At 50.3% G+C, this 17950-nt stretch overlaps 1 long non-coding RNA gene across 1 annotated transcript; it reads right to left on the reverse strand.

The window, feature by feature from the left end:
* Positions 1 to 10729: 10729 nt before the first annotated feature.
* LOC311532305 lies at positions 10730 to 16716 on the reverse strand. Its single transcript, XR_014714364.1, has 3 exons — positions 16470 to 16716; positions 13002 to 13138; positions 10730 to 10883 (listed from the first exon to the last, which is right to left on the reverse strand). It is a non-coding gene; the product is annotated as an uncharacterized lncRNA (long non-coding RNA).
* Positions 16717 to 17950: the final 1234 nt, after the last annotated feature.

Genomic DNA, 17950 nt, shown 5'->3' on the forward strand with positions numbered 1-17950 from the left:
CCCAACAATATGAGGAGCCAGTGAAGTCAGCATTTTGCAGTGGTTCCAGAGCAAAACTCTCAGTCCCCAAGGCAGCCTGTGGCCTGGCAGCTTATGCTGCAGGGAGCTCTGCTCTGCTCCCAGCAAAGCATGAGCTGCTCCCCCAGGGCCCTGCCCAGGCAGAGCGGATGTATGGGATGTCGACACAGCAAGTGAAGGGGGGTTGTAGCAGACGTTGCATGCCCCCGTTAGCGTCCATCTAGCTAGCGTGGGTAACGACAGCAGCACAGGCTTCGACATGGACGAGCCACCCACGTAAAACTCTCCCAGGATGCTGGGTCCATACTCCAGTTAGCTTCACTACTTGCAGCCCGCCCTCACTATATTAAAACTAGTGCGGGTCTGTGTCCCCAAGCCACAGTCACACCACTTGCTGGGCGCCTGTAGCCTCTGTGGGCCCCCTCCCTCCTGGCCACCAGCTGAGAGCCACCCTCAGGAACCTACTCAGGTCTTACCCACATTCTGTTCTCTCCTACATGTGCTACGCTAGTGAGGCCAGTGGGCTCCATGCGTGGCACTCAGAGAAGAGTGTGGCCTCGTGGCACCGGTGGGAGAGGAGCAGAGAAGATAGAAACAGTCCTAGTGCCACAGAACCCATGTCCCATGGTGGTAAATATGCTCAGGAATATGCTTCCTCGAGGGACTGGACATCAGGATCCTCCAGTGCCCCCCGTCTGCTCTACTAATCCTGGTGTGGCCAGGCAGCATCTCCCACACCAGCCACTCCCCCAGCAGGGCAGTGAGAGACGGACAGGCACACCTGGCCTAGTGATGGGAGCAGCGCTGTGTGTGCGAGCACAGGGCTGGTGCTGCACTGCTCACACACGCACACACACACTGCAGGGCCCTAGCCTGGCACAGGTGCCTACGCACACGTACAGCAGGCATCAGGTCCCCTCCTGGCATGTGCACACAGATGTTGCAGGGCCCCTCCTCTCTCCTGTGAGCTGGGTGATGGGGGCAGGAAGGCAGCATTTCATTGTGAGTTGTACATGGCAGTGCACAAGGAGATCCCTGACGCTAGGCCCTCCCAGAAATCCCCTGGCCAGGCAAGTTGCCCTTCTGTGCCCTGTTTCAGCCAGTGTCCTTGCCTTGTTGGGAGAGTCTCGATGAACCTCCATTGGCCATGCTGGAATCTAAGGCCCCGTTTCCAGTCTCCCATCCTGCAGTGTGCTGCACACCAGTCCGGGGACACAGCAGCTGACAGCTCCCTATAACCCCCCTTGCTGATCACGGACTCCACCTTGCAAGGAGCATGACTGTAGCAAACTGGTGGGTGAGGCCACAGACTCACAATGTCCAGAGTGGATTTCCCAACATCGTTGCAAAGAACAGGAACCAAGACCTGGGTGAGCTCACCCTCCCAGCCAGCTCTGGCAACAAGGTGGGGCCTGGAGACCGGCCAAACCATTTCAAGGACAGAAGCAGCTTTCTTCTATCCGCACCCAGACCTCTACTCCCAGTGTCTTCTGCATTGTCTCGCAAAGTCTCCTACTAAATATCACTCACAAATGCAATGGAAAACCCCTTTGTTTGCCTCAATCCAGATTAAAGACCTGCTCAATTGTCCTCTTGGAGCTTCTTCCCCCTACAACTGACTTCTCTGGTTGTGCCCGGAGAGCATTCCTCATTCAGACAGTTGGTATTTCTATCCTTCTGGGGCACCACAGATGGAGAAACCAGTTTGAATAAAATAGACTGACTTGAACCTTTGCCCAAAACTTGAACAAAACCTTTCCAGGGCTTCCCACGCTTGCTAGGCTGCCTGCATTCTGCCCCAAAACAGAGGTGTTGAAGAATGGAGAGGATCATTGTCCTGACAGCATCTCCAGCCCAGCAAAGCAAAGAAGACCAGAAATGTCCTGAGGAAGCTGGTTCTTGTGTCGTCCAGCCCAACTTTGCAGACTCACTAGGTTCAAGATAGTTTGGATAAATTCTGAGAAGCTTCCACCGTTTGGGTTGTGTCACTTTGGGGCGCAGTCCAGTTCCTTGAGGTGTTCCATCACTTTCTCTGAATCCTGCCTCTGTCAGATGGTGACCAATGCCATCTGGAGAAAGATGGGTGATTCTTGTGGGTGTCCCTGTGTCACGTCAATCTCCATGCACAGGCCCTGCACCAGCTGCTGTCTCTGGTTCAGCATCTCTTTACCAAAGAGTTTGGGGTCCTCCCTTGGGAGGAGCCTACTTAGAATCATAGAAGATTAGGGTTGGAAGAGACCTCAGGAGGTCATCTAGTCCAATCCCCTGCTCAGAGCAAGACCAAGCCCACTAAATCATCCCAGCCAGGGCTTTGTCAAGCCAGGCCTTAAAAACCTCTAAGGATGGAGGTTCCACCACCTCCCTAGGTAACCCGTTCCAGTGCTTCACCATCCTCCCAGTGAAATTGTTTTTCCTAATATCCAGCCTAAACCTCCCCCACTGCAACTTGAGACCATTGCTCCTTGTTCTGTCATCTGCCACCACTGAGAACAGCCGAGCTCCGTCCTCTTTGGAACCCCCCTTCAGGTATCATAGAATCATAGAATCATAGAATATCAGGGTTGGAAGGGACCTCAGGAGGTCATCTAGTCCAACCCCCTGCTCAAAAGCAGGACCCATACCCAATTAAATCATCCCAGCCAGGGCTTTGTCAAGCCTGACCTTAAAAACTTCTAAGGAAGGAGATTCCACCACCTCCCTAGGCAACGCATTCCAGTGTTTCACCACCCTCCTAGTGAAAGAGTTTTTCCTAATATCCAACCTAAACCTCCCCCACTGCAACTTGAGACCATTACTCCTTGTCCTGTCCTCTTCCACCACTGAGAATAGTCTAGAACCATCCTCTCTGGAACCACCTCTCAGGTAGTTGAAAGCAGCTATCAAATCCCCCCTCATTCTTCTCTTCTGCAGACTAAACAATCCCAGTTCCCTCAGCCTCTCCTCATAAGTCATGTGTTCCAGACCCCTAATCATTTTTGTTGCCCTTCGCTGGACTCTCTCCAATTTATCCACATCCTTCTTGTAGTGTGGGGCCCAAAACTGGACACAGTACTCCAGATGAGGCCTCACCAATGTCGAATAGAGGGGGATGATCACGTCCCTCGATCTGCTGGCAATGCCCCTACTTATACATCCCAAAATGCCATTGGCCTTCTTGGCAACAAGGGCACACTGCTGGCTCATATCCAGCTTCTCGTCCACTGTCACCCCTAGGTCCTTTTCCGCAGAACTGCTGCCGAGCCATTCGGTCCCTAGTCTGTAGCTGTGCATTGGATTCTTCCGTCCTAAGTGCAGGACCCTGCACTTATCCTTATTGAACCTCATCAGATTTCTTTTGGCCCAATCCTCCAATTTGTCTAGGTCCCTCTGTATCCTATCCCTGCCCTCCAGCGTGTCTACCACTCCTCCCAGTTTAGTATCATCCGCAAATTTGCTGAGAGTGCAATCCTCACCATCCTCCAGATCATTTACGAAGATATTGAACAAAACTGGCCCCAGGACCAACCCCTGGGGCACTCCACTTGACACCGGCTGCCAACTAGACATGGAGCCATTGATCACTACCCGTTGAGCCCGACAATCTAGCCAACTTTCTACCCACCTTATAGTGCATTCTTCCAGCCCATACTTCTTTAACTTGCTGACAAGAATACTGTGGGAGACCATGTCAAAAGCTTTGCTAAAGTCAAGATACAATACATCCACTGCTTTCCCTTCATCCACAGAACCAGTAATCTCATCATAGAAGGTGATTAGATTAGTCAGGCATGACCTTCCCTTGGTGAATCCATGCTGACTGTTCCTGATCACTTTCCTCTCATGTAAGTGCTTCAGGATTGATTCTTTGAGGACCTGCTCCATGATTTTTCCGGTAGTTTTCAGGTAGTTGAAGGCTGCTATCAAATCCCCCCACACTCTTCTCTTCTGCAGACTAAACAAGCCCAGTTCCCTCAGCCTCCCCTCATAAGACATGTGCCCCAGCCCCCTAATCATTTTCATTGCCCTCCGCTGGACTCTCTCCAATTTGTCCACATCCCTTCTGTAGTGGGAGGCCCAAAACTGGATGCAGGCCTCCAGATATAGCCTCACCAGTGTCAAATAGAGGGGAATTCTTCAGCTTCTTGTGTCTGGTGCTCAGGTACTAGGACAATCAGCTCTTTTGAAATGCCAGTGTATTAATTAGCTCTCACCCCATAGGGATGTCTTTCGCTGTCTGAAATTTAAAGCTCCATCAAAAATATCTATTGAAACAAATGTTCAGCGACCAATGGGGAAGGCTTTCCTGAACTTTTTCTCAAGCGTTGTGTGATTTCTGAGCAGCTTGGCTCAGACCGGTGATCCCTTCCCACTAGCCGTTTTCAGCAACAAAGTTCCACCCGAGTGAGCATCAGTCCTAAGCAGCATCCTGCAATAGCAATTCCCATGCTTCCCACAGTGTCGTTACCCCAGTGAGAGTGCCCAGCTGGAGGCAGTCCTGGGTTTGAACAATCAGACTCCAGGTGGCAATAGTCCCTTTCTGGTTTTGTAGCTCACAAGTTGAGCCCACTGAGGTCATCGCATCTGCCACAGCACAGCTGACCTCACTTAGCTCCTCCCTGTCAGCAGAGGAGCCGTTGAGGAACATAGAAAATGCGGCTGCACCAACCAGAGGCTGTACAGTGCAAGCCCATTCCTTCCCCATACAGCCTAACTGAGAGCTCTGAATAACACTCTGCAGAGTCCGGCTGCTCTAGAAGTCACCTCCATGCTATGTCTCCTACAAGGGACATTTGCATGAAAGCAGGCTCATTGGTGTTTATTCCCCAGAAGTTGTCAGAACCCTCTGTGACATCATGATAATCTCCATAGCAACCACTGTGATGTCACACACAGAAGAATCTGGGAAACAAGAAGCAGCCCACAGATGCCTAAGCACCAGTGGTCCTGTTTGTATGTAAAGGTCTTAATAAGCGAGGGCAAGAACCTTCCCCCCAAAGTGACGGCTACACATCTGCTTCTTAGTAGGTTGCCAGACCTAGCTGAGGTTCTTTGAAGGCATCATTCATGGGAAGTCAGGGCAGTTTCCTAGGTCTAACTGGGCTTCATTTCCCTTACTGCCACCATTAGGAAAATAGCTGAGTTCTGCTGGGAAGTTCGAGTAGGTGGCCTGCTTTCCACAAACAGCCATGTCCCTGCTCCCGGCCTTGGTGCCACTGAAGCTTGCAGCCCGCGTGCTAGGCTTCCTGCTCCTGTGCAGGGCAGGGTGCAACAGAGAAGCTTCCTGCCACTGGTGTGTGTATTTGTGCAGATAAGCTCACCGCCCACCCAGATCCCATCCCTCCCACGACGGGTGGTCAGAATCCAAGCTCAGGTCTGAGTGCTGGGCTGCCCCCATCTCTTCTGCCTTTTGCACAGTTTGCTTTTCACTCAGTGATGTGTATTTGTCTCCAAATTCTGGCTGCTTTTGCACATTCTGGTTCAACACCATTTTCCGCTCCCCCATCGCAGGCTACATGCAGAGCTGTGGGCAGTTGCCAGTCAGCCCCCTGGCCACAGCACTTCTGAGACGCAGCTGACGCAGTGTCTCTCCAGGTGTGCTGGACAGGAATAGGAGGAAAGGAAGCTATCTCCCTGCCGCCCTTCGGTGTAGTCAGTATGAGTCAAAGCAGCTTTTTCTAAGACACGACCTGTGCTGAGCAGAGGGGAGAGGCCTGTAGGTCATTCCACACTCTGAGGAGACAGGTCTGGCTCATCTGATAGAAGCAGGGCATTGTGGGAAAACTGTACCACGTCATGAGTGATTTGCATTCCTGAATAGACCAAAAAGCCAGAGGGTGTCTTCTCCCTGGCTGTGTGAGGGACCAGGCAGCTGTCCAGGGCAGGAGAGCCTCACCGGACGGATTAGTGCTTTCCATTTCCTTTTTTATCGAGCTGTTTTCTTACAGAAATACCTATCTTTGCATGATTGTCAGAGAGGCATTTATTAAAGTATATAAAGAATATAGGTTTATAAAATCTTACAGCTCTAGTGGAAATATTTTTATCGCTCCACAAAGTTCTCAATAAATATGGCTGATGGGAATTACTTGTGGGGGGAACCTCTTGTAACAGGAACATGCATGTGTGTATGTTTGTACTTGTAGGGTGTGTGTGTGCACGAGGTGTGTTTGTGCTAAGGTGTGTGCCAATGAGAAGGATTCCATGTTAAAAGTTACTGTCTCTAGGTTTTGGCATGACAGAATGCAGGCCTTGGGCTGGGCGACCGGTTTGTAACAAACAGCTCAGTGGATGGATTTGGTTCCAGGAGACTAGGTTCTGATCCCCTGGCTCATGGTGACTAGTGCCTGACTCCTTGAATAGCTCCAGTGACGCCAGCGGGGCCAGGCCCAGGGTAAGAAGCTAAGGGGATCAGGCTGGCCCAAACTGTTCACAGACACTGATTTTTCCTAATTGGTTTATTTTTAATTGTTTGATGAACACTTTATGCAAATGAATTCCAGCCTCTGGGGTGTTTGGGAACCATGGCTGAGACTTTCAGTGTAGCCACAGGGATTTAGACACCCAAATCCCATTAAAACGAATGGGAGTCAGGCAGTTTTGGGTCCATCATGGGTATTCTCTTGTTGTTAGCCCCATTGTGTGACCAGTCCCCTCCGATCAGGCCTTTGGGAGGAGAAAGGGCCAATTAGGGAGATTGGCCCCACATGGGGGGCTCAGGCTGGAGAAGCAACCCCTGACTGGGTGATGGAGCTGGTGCAGGCTGGGCTAGAATAGCCAGGAAGCTGGCTCCAGAACTGGCTGCAGGGAGGAAGGCTGCAGTCACCCCTCTTGTTAGGGGTGGGAACGGGGGGAAGCCAGGGAAAGAGCAAGACCCCTGGGGGCTTGGCCCTACAGGAAGGGTGGACTCGGGAAGCCTGTGAGAGGTGGGTAGGAAGCAGCCCAGGGAGAAAGCAGCAGGTTTGGGGACTGAGCAGACCTTGGCTGCATCTTGTAGGGTCCCTGGGCTGGATATGGCGTAGTGGGCGAGCCCAGGGCCCCTATCAGCCACTGGCAGAGTGGGTCTGCCTGGATAGCGGGTCCAGTGAGACTCTGTACCCCAGAGGGGACACCCCATAGTGGGCTGAGTCACCAAGAGGAAGCTGCAGCTCCTGGCGCGGGAGAGGGGTTGCAGTGAGGGGAGACAATGGGAGACCACAAGGGGATGTGTCGGATCTGGAAGCGAGCTATTCCCCAGAGCAGCCAGGAGGAGGCACCACCTGCGTTGAGTGAGAAGCTGTATGTGGAGCTAGCAGAAGCCAGACCGTCCTGTGGGGGGAACCCACAGTACATAGTGTCCCCCCTGAGCCACCAGAAACGGGCCTTGCTGGAGACACGGTGCTTGGATCCCTGCCTGCACCGCTGCAGCCCGAGGGCAGAGCCAGCTCTCAGAACACCAGCTTGGGCTGTTTCCCAAGTGTCTCCATTTCTGCCTCTGGACTTGTGCTCTGCTTCCTCCATCTAGGGGTCTGGATGCCTGTCACCCAGCTAAGCCCCAGAGTGAGTCACACCTTGGGGGAGCAGAGGTGCTTGCCTGCTGGGCCCGATCTGGTGGTCATGCTCAGAGCCATTGGAGCAGGGTCCTCGCTCTCTCACCAGGCTGCAGCATCATTCTCATGCTCATGTGCTCCTTCACCACCCCACCCCACCCCAATGCTTTCATTATTTAGCCAACATGGAGCAGTTTCTCCAGGAGGGAGCCCCACAACCCCATGGTGAGGGACTCCCCTTCTCATCAGGCAGGAGGGACTGGACCCGGAACCCACTCGCAGGCTGGGTGAGTTCACTAATCACTGGGCCAAGTCTTACAAGGGAGGGTGTCTTCCTCTGCCCTCCCACCAGCTTCTTGCAAGAGGCACCCACCTTCTGGAGCTGTTTCTCAGCTGAGACTCACTAGCAGAGCTGGGTACCTCACTGCAGCCTGGCCTTCCATATCTATCTCTGAGAGAGAGATGGGGCCCAGCACCCCGTCGGGGCAGCTTCTCCCATTGGCTAGTTTAGGCAGCTTCCCACCTAGCATGCTCCCTTTCTCAGGAGCCCATCTCACCCCCGGCAGCGTACAGGGAACCTGGGCACCTACCGCAGGCTCATGGATCGCAGTGTGTGCCAGTGATTTGCTAGGCACCTAACAGGTAAGCAGTGTGATGCTGTTGCAACGCCCACATCCTTTTATGGGTCCAGGCCTGAACCCTTCCCACATACAGCACAGCAACGTTTTGTATTTCAATTAGGGCTGTCAATTAATCGCAGTCTACTCAAGAGATTCACTCAAAACAAATTAACTTGATTAAAAAATTAATCATGATTAATCGCTGTTTTAATCCCGCTGTTAAACAACAGAATACCAACCTGCATCTATTATAAATATTGTGGATGTTTTTCTACATTTTCAAATATGTTGACTTCAGTTACAACACAGAATACAAAGTGTACACTGCCCCCTTTCCATTATTTTTTATTACAAATATTTTCACTATAAAAAAGAAATGAAAGCAATAGTATTTTTCAGTTTATCTCATACAAGTACTGTCGTGCAATCTCTTTATCATGAAAGTGCAACTTACAAATGTAGAATTTTTTTTGTACATACCTGCACTCAAAAAACAAAACAATGTAAAACTCTAGAGCCCACAAGTCCACTCAGTCCTATTTCTTGTTCAGCCAATTGCTAAGACAAGTTTGTTTACACTTATGGGAGATAAGACTGCCCTCTTCTTATTTACAATGTCACCTGAAAGTGAGAACAGGAGTTCACATGCGCTGTTGTAGCTGGTGTTGCAAGATATTTAGGTGCCAGATATGCTAAACATTCTTTTATCTTTTTTACAGTGCAAATATTTGTAATCAAAAATAATAAAAGAAAGTGAGCACTGTACACTTTGTATTCTGTCTTGTAATTAGAATTAATATATTTGAAAACGTAGAAAAACATCCCAAAATGTATATAATAAAGTTCACTTTGTGTATTCTGTTCTTGTTTCACAGTGCAAATAAACACGATTACTATTTTTAATTGTTTGACAGCCCTAATTTCAACCACACTGTACTTCTCCCCAGCCCTCTGTCCCCTCTCCTCATTCACCACTGACATGGTCACAAACTGGGCAGACATTACGTGTGGGGTGGGGCAGGTGTATGTATAGGGTTGTACAGCAGTCAGGAAAGGCATGGTGGGTTCCCCATAATAGTCTTGACTTCAAGGCGCCAGCTGGCAGCCTATCCAGTGCTGTGTTATTAAGCAGTGTCCCATGTTAAGCACTATTCACTGCCCCTCTCCAGGTGGATGGTGTGCGATTCCATTTCTCTCAGCCCTGGACTAACAGGATGGTGAATCACACCCGGAATATGCCACGTGTATTGCTCTCTAGTGTTCCGTCCTCCATCCACACTCACCCTGGTCATTGGCACATGGTGGCTGCGTTTTACCAGGTGCTGTTAGGCCTCACCAGCTGACAGATGTTTCATAGCATGCCAGGCTAAGAAGAGGAGACTGCTCTGCAGTGAAGAACTGCCAATACTTTAACCCAGGGCTCCCCCAGAAAGCTCCCTTACCTTAGCTTGTGATGAGGCTGGTGTCTGGATGGGAGGTGCATTGCAGAGAAGCTGGGCAAGCAGAGGGTGCAGCATGCTGATTCAGCACACCTCGATGTTCTTCATAAAGACAGGCTACGGGCTCAGTTCAGTAGCAAAGGTGCTCAGCCAGGTTTATGGCTGTGAAGGCCCGGTACTAGCGCCCCATAGGAGTTATAGAGACACTAACACATGGATAACCATGACAACGGTACTGGTTCAGTCAGCACACCAGGATCCTGTCCCCTAGGCTGCCACAAAGATGCCTCTGCTATGACCTATAGAATTGTAGGGCTGGAAGGGACCTCGAGACGTCATCTAGTATTATCTAGACCATCCCTGACAGGTGTTTGTCCAACCTGCTCTTAAAAACCTCCAATGATGGAGATTCCACAACCTCCCTAGGCAATTTATTCCAGCACTTAACCACCCTGACCACTAGGAATTTTTTCCTAATGTCCAACCTAAACTTCCTTGTTGCAGTTTAAGCCCGTTGCTTCTTGTCCTATCCCGAGAGATTAACAAGAACAAATTTACTCCCTCCTCCTTATGTAATTGAAAACTGATATCATGCCCCCCCTCCACCCCATACTCCCCCAGTCTTCTCTTTTCCAGACTAAACAAATCCAATTTTTTCAATCTTCCCTCATAGGTCATGTTTTCCAGATCGTTCATCATTTTTGTTGCTCTTCTCTGGACTGTGATATTCCCCTAATGTTATCTGGACTGGAGATCTGCTAGGTCACTCCAATCCTTGACTCTGGGAGCCAGCCTTACCCTGCTCTGCTGTGAGAACCCCCACTCCTGGGCTGTTCATGCACAGCCTCTGGCATGTAAGCTGCTTGGATCATGCAACTGAATGACACTAGCCAATATCTCTGGTCCCAGACACAACCCTAGGAACCTCCATCTTGCAATGTCCAGTTATGCCTGCTGGACGCTGCAAGCTTATATGAGTTCATCAATTTAACAAAGAAATTGATATGCAACAAGCTTGTTATCCCAAGGGGAGTCTCTGACATGCTTCAAACCAAATGCATGGCTTCAGATAGACTAAACAAACAAATGTATTAACTACAAACGATAGATTTTAAGTGATTATAAGTCAAAGCACAAGAAGTCAGATTGGTCAAATGAAATAAAAGCAAAACGCATTTGAAGCCGATCTCAACACTTTCAATGTCCTTACAAATTTAGAAGCTTCTCACCACAGGCTGGCTGGTCAACCTTCAGCCAGGCTCTCCCCGTTGATCAACGCTTCAGTTGCTTGGTGATGATGTCTGTAGATGGAGGTGGAAGAGAGGGGAAGAGCATGGCAAACATCTCTTCCCTTTATCATGTTCTTTCTTCCCTCTTGGCTTTGCCCCCCCCCCCCCACACACACTTCAGGGTCAGGTGAGCATCATCATCATAGTCCCAAACTGTCCAAGGGAAGGGGGGCTTTATTTTCCCAGTTTAGCATCTTTGAGACAAATTCTGTTTCCAAATGCTTTACAGAATCAAATGCTAAATAACAGCAAGATGGGAAGAAATAATGGGAATGACAGCAAGAGGGAAGAAAAGCAATGGCTGGAGAGCTGATGATCTACAGAGTTGGGGTGGCTGATCCAGGCCTCAGGTGGCAAAGAGAAGAAAACTCTTCCACCAGTGAAGGGTGGAGCAGGGTGCTGGTGGAGAAGAAGGGAGACCGGAAGGGAAATAGAGAACATTTCTAGGATGGGATCAAGGAAAATCCATGGAGGATTTCAAAAATATGGGGGTTGCTTTTTGAACTGCCCCCTGAAATGAGTGGGAATCCGGTGGAGTTGTTTGGGGTATCAGTGATTCATGCCAGAAGGTGTGTGGACTTCACCATTGTGCACTAGTCTGGAGAGCTGGAACCTGGAGTGATTTATTAATTATATCATTGCTGTAGTGCCTAAGGCCAAGCCAAGCTGTACGGACTGTACACAGAGTAGCAGATGGTCCCTGCCCAAAAAGCTGACTATCCAGACAGACCTGCCAGACCCAGCGCGGGGGAAGGTGTAGAACACACCACCACGAGCAGAGGGCACAATGGGATGGCAGCAAACACCATGGGAGTGCCACAGTTTTGTGCGGATGAATTTAGTTCAGAGGGGCTCAGTTAATGGAAAGAGAAGTGAAGAGAAAAGGGATTAGGCGCCCTGGGCCGGGGAGCAGAGGTCAGACGGGCAGGTGTGGAGTGATGCTGAGGGGAAGAGATTGTGAGGGAGGGGTTGGAGCAAATGGCCAACCAGCACAGGGCAGAGAAAGTCATCAAAATGGCAAAAAGTTCGCTGGCTGTCCAGTGGTTGCTGCTTTGGTGGCTGTGCACAAGGCAGGAGGAATGCAAGGTGTGGCCACGGAAGATGCTGTAATTACATTGCTACCGGCCTAGGCTACCTCGTCATTTCATTACCTAGTTTTATATTATGACTTTGGGGGTTTAGAGGAAATTTAAAATTCGGACTTTTCATTCTCATTTGGGATGAAAGGGATTTCCAAAATGTCGGAATTTCCTTCCCACCTGCTCTGCTGTGTATGGAGTCTGAGATCGGCAGGGTCCCCCAGGAATTTGGGCAGCAGGTCCCATGAATTTTGAGAATTGGGCATCCAAATCTCACAGGCAGATTTGAAAATTGGTTCCCTCAGGCTGGTAGGTGGCAGGTAGACAGGTGATTGCCCTGCTCCCACTTCAGAGGTAGCTCTAACATTGGGTTCCAGAAAGGAAAGTTCCCAGCAGAGGGTCTCTTAGCTGTGGCATTGTTAATGCCCGGTCCTCAGTATGATTTGTGCTGGGTGACCCACAGAAAGCAGGGCACTTTGGTTGGGTATCTTATGCATCGTTTCTCTGAAAGTGGGCTGAAGACTCATGAAATTATTAGCTCCTTTCACAAAGATTTTGGGTACTTCCTGGTATTGGATGGCCCAGAAATACAGAGAACAAAGCTCTCATGGAATTTTTGCATCCTTCCTGGCTGAAATTGAGGAGAGGGATAGCTCAGTGGTCTGAGCATTGGCCTGCTAAACCCAGGGTTTTGAGTTCAATCCTTGAGAGGGCCATTTAGGGATCTGGAGCAAAAATTGGGGATTGGTCCTGCTTTGAGAAGGGGGTTGGACAAGATGATCTCCCGAGGTCCCTTCCAACCCTATGATTTTATGAAACCAGAGAATGCAGAATGAAGAAATGGTCTGAACTTCCAAATCTCAAACTGCTTGGGTTTGATATGAGTTGGGATGAAGATCTGTAGAGGTTCTTACTGGATCTGACCTGGTTTGTCTCTCTCTAACACAATAACATCTTGTCCCTCTTGCTCCTGTTCTGTCTGTGTGGAGGGTCTGGGACTCCAGGAACTCAAAAGACCAGTGTTTAAGGACAGCAGAGATAAATTGCATACCAGGCACAGGATCCCCTGGGCTGAAGTTCAGAATTTATCTGAAGGTCCATTGAAGATATTCAGGTTTCCTATGGCCAGGGTGAGAACTGTGGCTGACAGGGCCAGCAGGCAGGTGAGGAGCAGGAGGTGCTGGGCAGCTGAAAAAAGGAAGAGATGGAGTGACACTAAAAATACAAACCCTCCCTTCAAGGAGCTGAGAATCACAACTGACCCAGCTCCACCGAAGTCACACCAGACTCACCAACTGGACAAATCCACAGGGTACACTAGTGCTTCAAGGCCCAAGAACAGTGAAAATTTTTTAACCCAGAACAAAAGCGAACAGCATCAGGAACAAGTTGTTGAAAGCAGAGCCTGTAGAGGGAGTTGGCAAGGCCGTACAGTGAGTAACTCTTCTGCATTGCCCTGGCTCTCAGCAGCATGGCCTGGAACTAGGTGCTGGCTTTCAGAGCCTGGTGTTGAGAAGGCACCTGGGCATAGTCCAAACTGCAGATTAAGGATAAATGTTACCCTTATGGAGCAAAGTGCATCATCGGAGGAGATGGTATGATGCGGTAACGTGGTTTTGGTAATTAAATATTCATGGTAAATAGGCCTAATGGCCTGTGATGGGGTGGGATCTGAGATACCCAGGAAAGAATTTTCTGTAGTATCTGGCTGGTGAATCTTGCCCATATGCTCAGGGTTCAGCTGATTGCCATATTTGGGGTCAGGAAGGAATTTTCCTCCAGGGCAGATTGGAAGAGGCCCTGGAGGTTTTTCGCCTTCCTCTGTAGCATGGGGCATGGGTCACTTGCTGGAGCATTCTCTGCTCCTTGAAGTCTTTAAACCACGCCTTGAGGACTTCAATAGCTCAGACATAGGTGAGAGGTTTTTCACAGGAGTGGGTGGGTGAAATTCTGTGGCCTGCGTTGTGCAGGAGGTCAGATTAGATGATCATAATGGTCCCTTCTGACCTTAGCATCTATGAATCTATGGATCACTATTGCAGGAAAGCAGGTTGTGTTTGTATTTTCCAGAAAGGGGCTTAGCTACTGCAAGGATAGGTGTGGGATAAAAACCTAGCTCAATAGACAGAACCAGAGAGCATTAGGCAAAACCCCACCAAACGGCCCAGCATGTGTCCCTCAAGAAACGTCTGGCATGAGCCATGACACACAGCACTAGCCATAACAACCACAAACGAGGAAGTCATGGCATTTGGCATAACTGCTGCACACATCCCTGTCCTGCAAAGGAACTGACAGCATTCTACCAGGGGCAGTGACAGCTGCTCTGGTTTTATGGTTTATAGGCTGGCTGAAGTGTTCTCTCCCTTCCACTGTTAAATGCGGTTTCTAACACATGTATCTTAGTATTTAATGCTACCATGGAGTTCTCCTCCTTGTCAGTTTAATTATAGTTCAGAGCTTCTGTTTCCATTTTTAGTGCTGTCTGTGTGAATACAAATAAAGCGTGTACAGCACGGTGGCTCCCATATGTCCCAAACTGCAGGAAAACCTTGATGCTGGGGCCTCTCTCCGGTAAGAGGAGAATGTATCTCACCATAGCAGGCTCAGACACTTTCTCGCTGCCTTCCTGCCAGGAACTGACAGCTCTCCCCCAATTAAGGAGAGCTTCCTGAGGGCCAGGGAGGGGAAACCCTCAAACGGGGACTGTCCCTTCTTGGCAGGGGTGGTTTGTCTAGTAGTGCAGCGTTGCCTGCGCTAGACTGCTCCCTAGGAGAGACCCATTTTGTGTGAGTTACTGGTTAGTTTTCGCTCTCACACACTTGTAGCTGGTCACCTACTCTGAGCCATTCGTTAGGCCAGGAAAGGTTGATGCACATTAACGGTTAGTGGTACTGGCCTTACAGGGCAACTCAGTGCACAAGGCGAGGGGCTGTTCCCCGTTCATGACTTCGCTGGAAGAAAGGGCCACCTCTGGGGGGAGCAGAGTGCATCTGCACAGCAAGGGGTGTGAGCACACAGCCTGCCCAGTGAGCCCCAGTTAAATACAGGGACTGCTCACTTAACGTCCTCCCGGTTAACGTTGTTTCGTTGCTGATCAATTAGGAAACATGCTCGTTTAAAGTTGTGCAATGCTCCCTTATAAAATTGTTTGGCAGCCGCCTGCTTTGTCCTCTGCTTGCAGGAAGAGCAGCCCAGTGGGGGCTTGGAACCAGGGTGGACCAGCAGCCCCCCATCAGCTCCCCTAAGTTCCCTGTGCAGCAGCTTCCCAGCAGGCTACCAATTGACGGCAGTTCAGCTGTCCCGCCCCCACTGCCCTGTGCTGCTCCTGCCCTCTGCCTGGGAGCTGCTCAGGGAGCCTCCTGCTTGCTGTGCAGAGGCCAGGACAGGACAGGGCTCAGGATGGAGGGAGCTTGCTGGCAGCAGCTGCTGTCTCAACTTGCTGATCCACTTAAAAAGGCAGTGTACTTAGGGCAGGTCTTCACTTCAACAGGGGAGCGGCTCACCGCCGTCCTCACGGCCAGGTAAGTCGACCTAAGATATGCCGACTTCAGCTATGCTATTCGCGTAGCTGAAGTTGCGTATCTTAGGTCAACACCCCCCCGCCCAGTGTAGACCAGGGCTTAGAGTGGGGTCAGCGAACTTAAAAGGGCAATGTGCATCTCACACACGGGGCGTGTCTCTGTCTGTCTGTCTGTCTGTCTTCGTCACACACACACGGTGTGTGTGTCTCTCTCTGCCCTGTTGTATCTCCTCCCTCCATTCCTGCTGTCTTGTAGAGTGTGAGGCTACATTAACAATGTGTTCACTCTGGAGGGGTCAGCCAAGTGCTAGTTCATCATTTAGCAGCAAGGCATTCCCTGGGAAACATCCCACCCTGCGACTCCACCACCTCCACCCAGCTTCACAATCAGCATTGTTGTGTGCAGTATCAAATTGTTCGTTTAAAACTTCTACTATACTTATACTATATATAGATAGTCTTTTGTCTGGCCAAAAAAAATTCCCTGGAACCTAACCCCCCTCTATTTACATTAATTCTTATGGGGAAATTTGATTAGCATCGTTTCACTTAAAGTAGCATTTTTCAGGAACATAACTACATTAAGCAAGGAGTTACTGTAGCTGCATTGTCCACTTGATGCCACTCTGCTATTTCCTAGAAGGGCAGGAAACACAGTAAGTTACTGATTGATTTGGATTTTTTCAAATGGGCCCTGCGGCACTCCACACTCGTGTACAAAGATTATAAAGCAATATGCCCCCCCAACTCCCCAGGCTCCACTCATGAGCACCAGCTGTCACAGGCACTCAAAGGCTGTGGCATGGGAAGTGTTGTTCCTGGGAGAGGTTGAGGGAGTGGGAGCAGAAATAGCAGGGGTCAGAGACACCCTAGGAAAGCAAGGTGCCAGGAGAGGAAACCATAGCTTTCTCGGACATGCAGGTGCATACAGCAGTGCAGAGAGTGGAGTGGCACATTTCCTGTCTTGCTCCCAGACTCACCCATGCCGAGACTCACCCATGCCATCTCTGCAGGGACACGTGTGGAGCTGGAAGCTGCTGCAGGTGCAGGCTGGCTGGAGGGACGCTTGGTCCAGTATTTATAGTTCCCTCCTGCCCCGTGCGATTCATATCCTTAAGTAGCTTTGGAAACCTCAGCTCAGTAAATAAATACTTGGAGGCCATTATAACTTGCACTGGATGTGCCATGTTTGTCTTTCTTCCACAGGACAGAAGCGACTTTGTCTGTACAAAGTGCAAGCTGGTCTCCATATTGGAAGAGAAAGTTCAAGGTCTGGAGCAACAGGTATCGACCCTGCGTTGCATAAGAGAAACTGAAGATTTCCTGGACAGACGTCAGGATATGCTTCTACGGGCACAAGGTTCTGAAGATTCAGAGCAGGCTGCGCTGCGGGGACAGGAGGACGGTGAAGAAATTTGGCAGCATGTGACCTCCAGAAGAAGAAAGGGGAGCGTCCATGTACCAGCAACGCAGATACAGGTAAGTAACCGTTTTCATGTTCTCTCCACAGGTACTAATGCGGAGAGTGGACCAGATGATACGTCTGAGGGAAGGGAGCAGAAGGAGACTCCGCCGATTGGAAGACATGAGATGCACTGTGCTAGGGTTGGGGGTTCCACGACCACCGCTCCCAAGAGAAGGAGGTGGGTGGTGGTGGTCGGGGTCTCTCTCCTCAGGGGGCCTGAGTCATCTATCTGCTGCCCCAACCGGGAAAACCGAGAAGTCTGCTGCTTGCCAGGAGCTAGGATTCACGATGTGACGGAGAGACTGCCGAGACTCATCAAGCCCTCGGATCGCTATCCCTTCCTGCTTCTCCACGTGGGCACCAATGATACTGCCAAGAATGACCTTGAGCGGATCACTGAGGACTACGTGGCTCTGGGAAGAAGGATAAAGGAGTTTGAGGCGCAAGTGGTCTTCTCGTCCATCCTCCCCGTGGAAGGAAAAGGCCTGGGTAGAGACTGTCGAATCGTGGAAGTCAACGAATGGCTACACAGGTGGTGTCGGAGAGAAGGCTTTGGATTCTTTGACCATGGGATGGTGTTCCAAGAAGGAGGAGTGCTAGGCAGAGATGGGCTCCACCTCACGAAGAGAGGGAAGAGCATCTTCGCAAGCAGGCTGGCTAACCTAGTGAGGAGGGCTTTAAACTAGGGGGGAAGGAGACCAAAGCCCTGAGGTCAGTGGGGAAGTGGGATACCGGGAGGAAGCATGAAGAGGAGCGTGCGAGAGGGCAGGGGTCCTGCCTCATACTAAGAGAGAGGGACGATCAGTGAGTTATCTCAAGTGCCTATACACAAATGCAAGAAGCCCGGGAAACAAGCAGGGAGAACTGGAAGTCCTGGCACAGTCAAGGAATTATGATGTGATTGAAATAACAGAGACTTGGTGGGATAACTCACATGACTGGAGTACTGTCATGGACGGATATAAGCTGTTCAGGAAGGACAGGAAGGGCAGAAAAGGTGGGGGAGTTGCAC

The sequence above is a fragment of the Lepidochelys olivacea genome, assembly GCF_965140295.1.
Source record: "Lepidochelys olivacea isolate rLepOli2 genome assembly, chromosome: 17".
Taxonomy (NCBI): domain Eukaryota; kingdom Metazoa; phylum Chordata; order Testudines; family Cheloniidae; genus Lepidochelys; species Lepidochelys olivacea.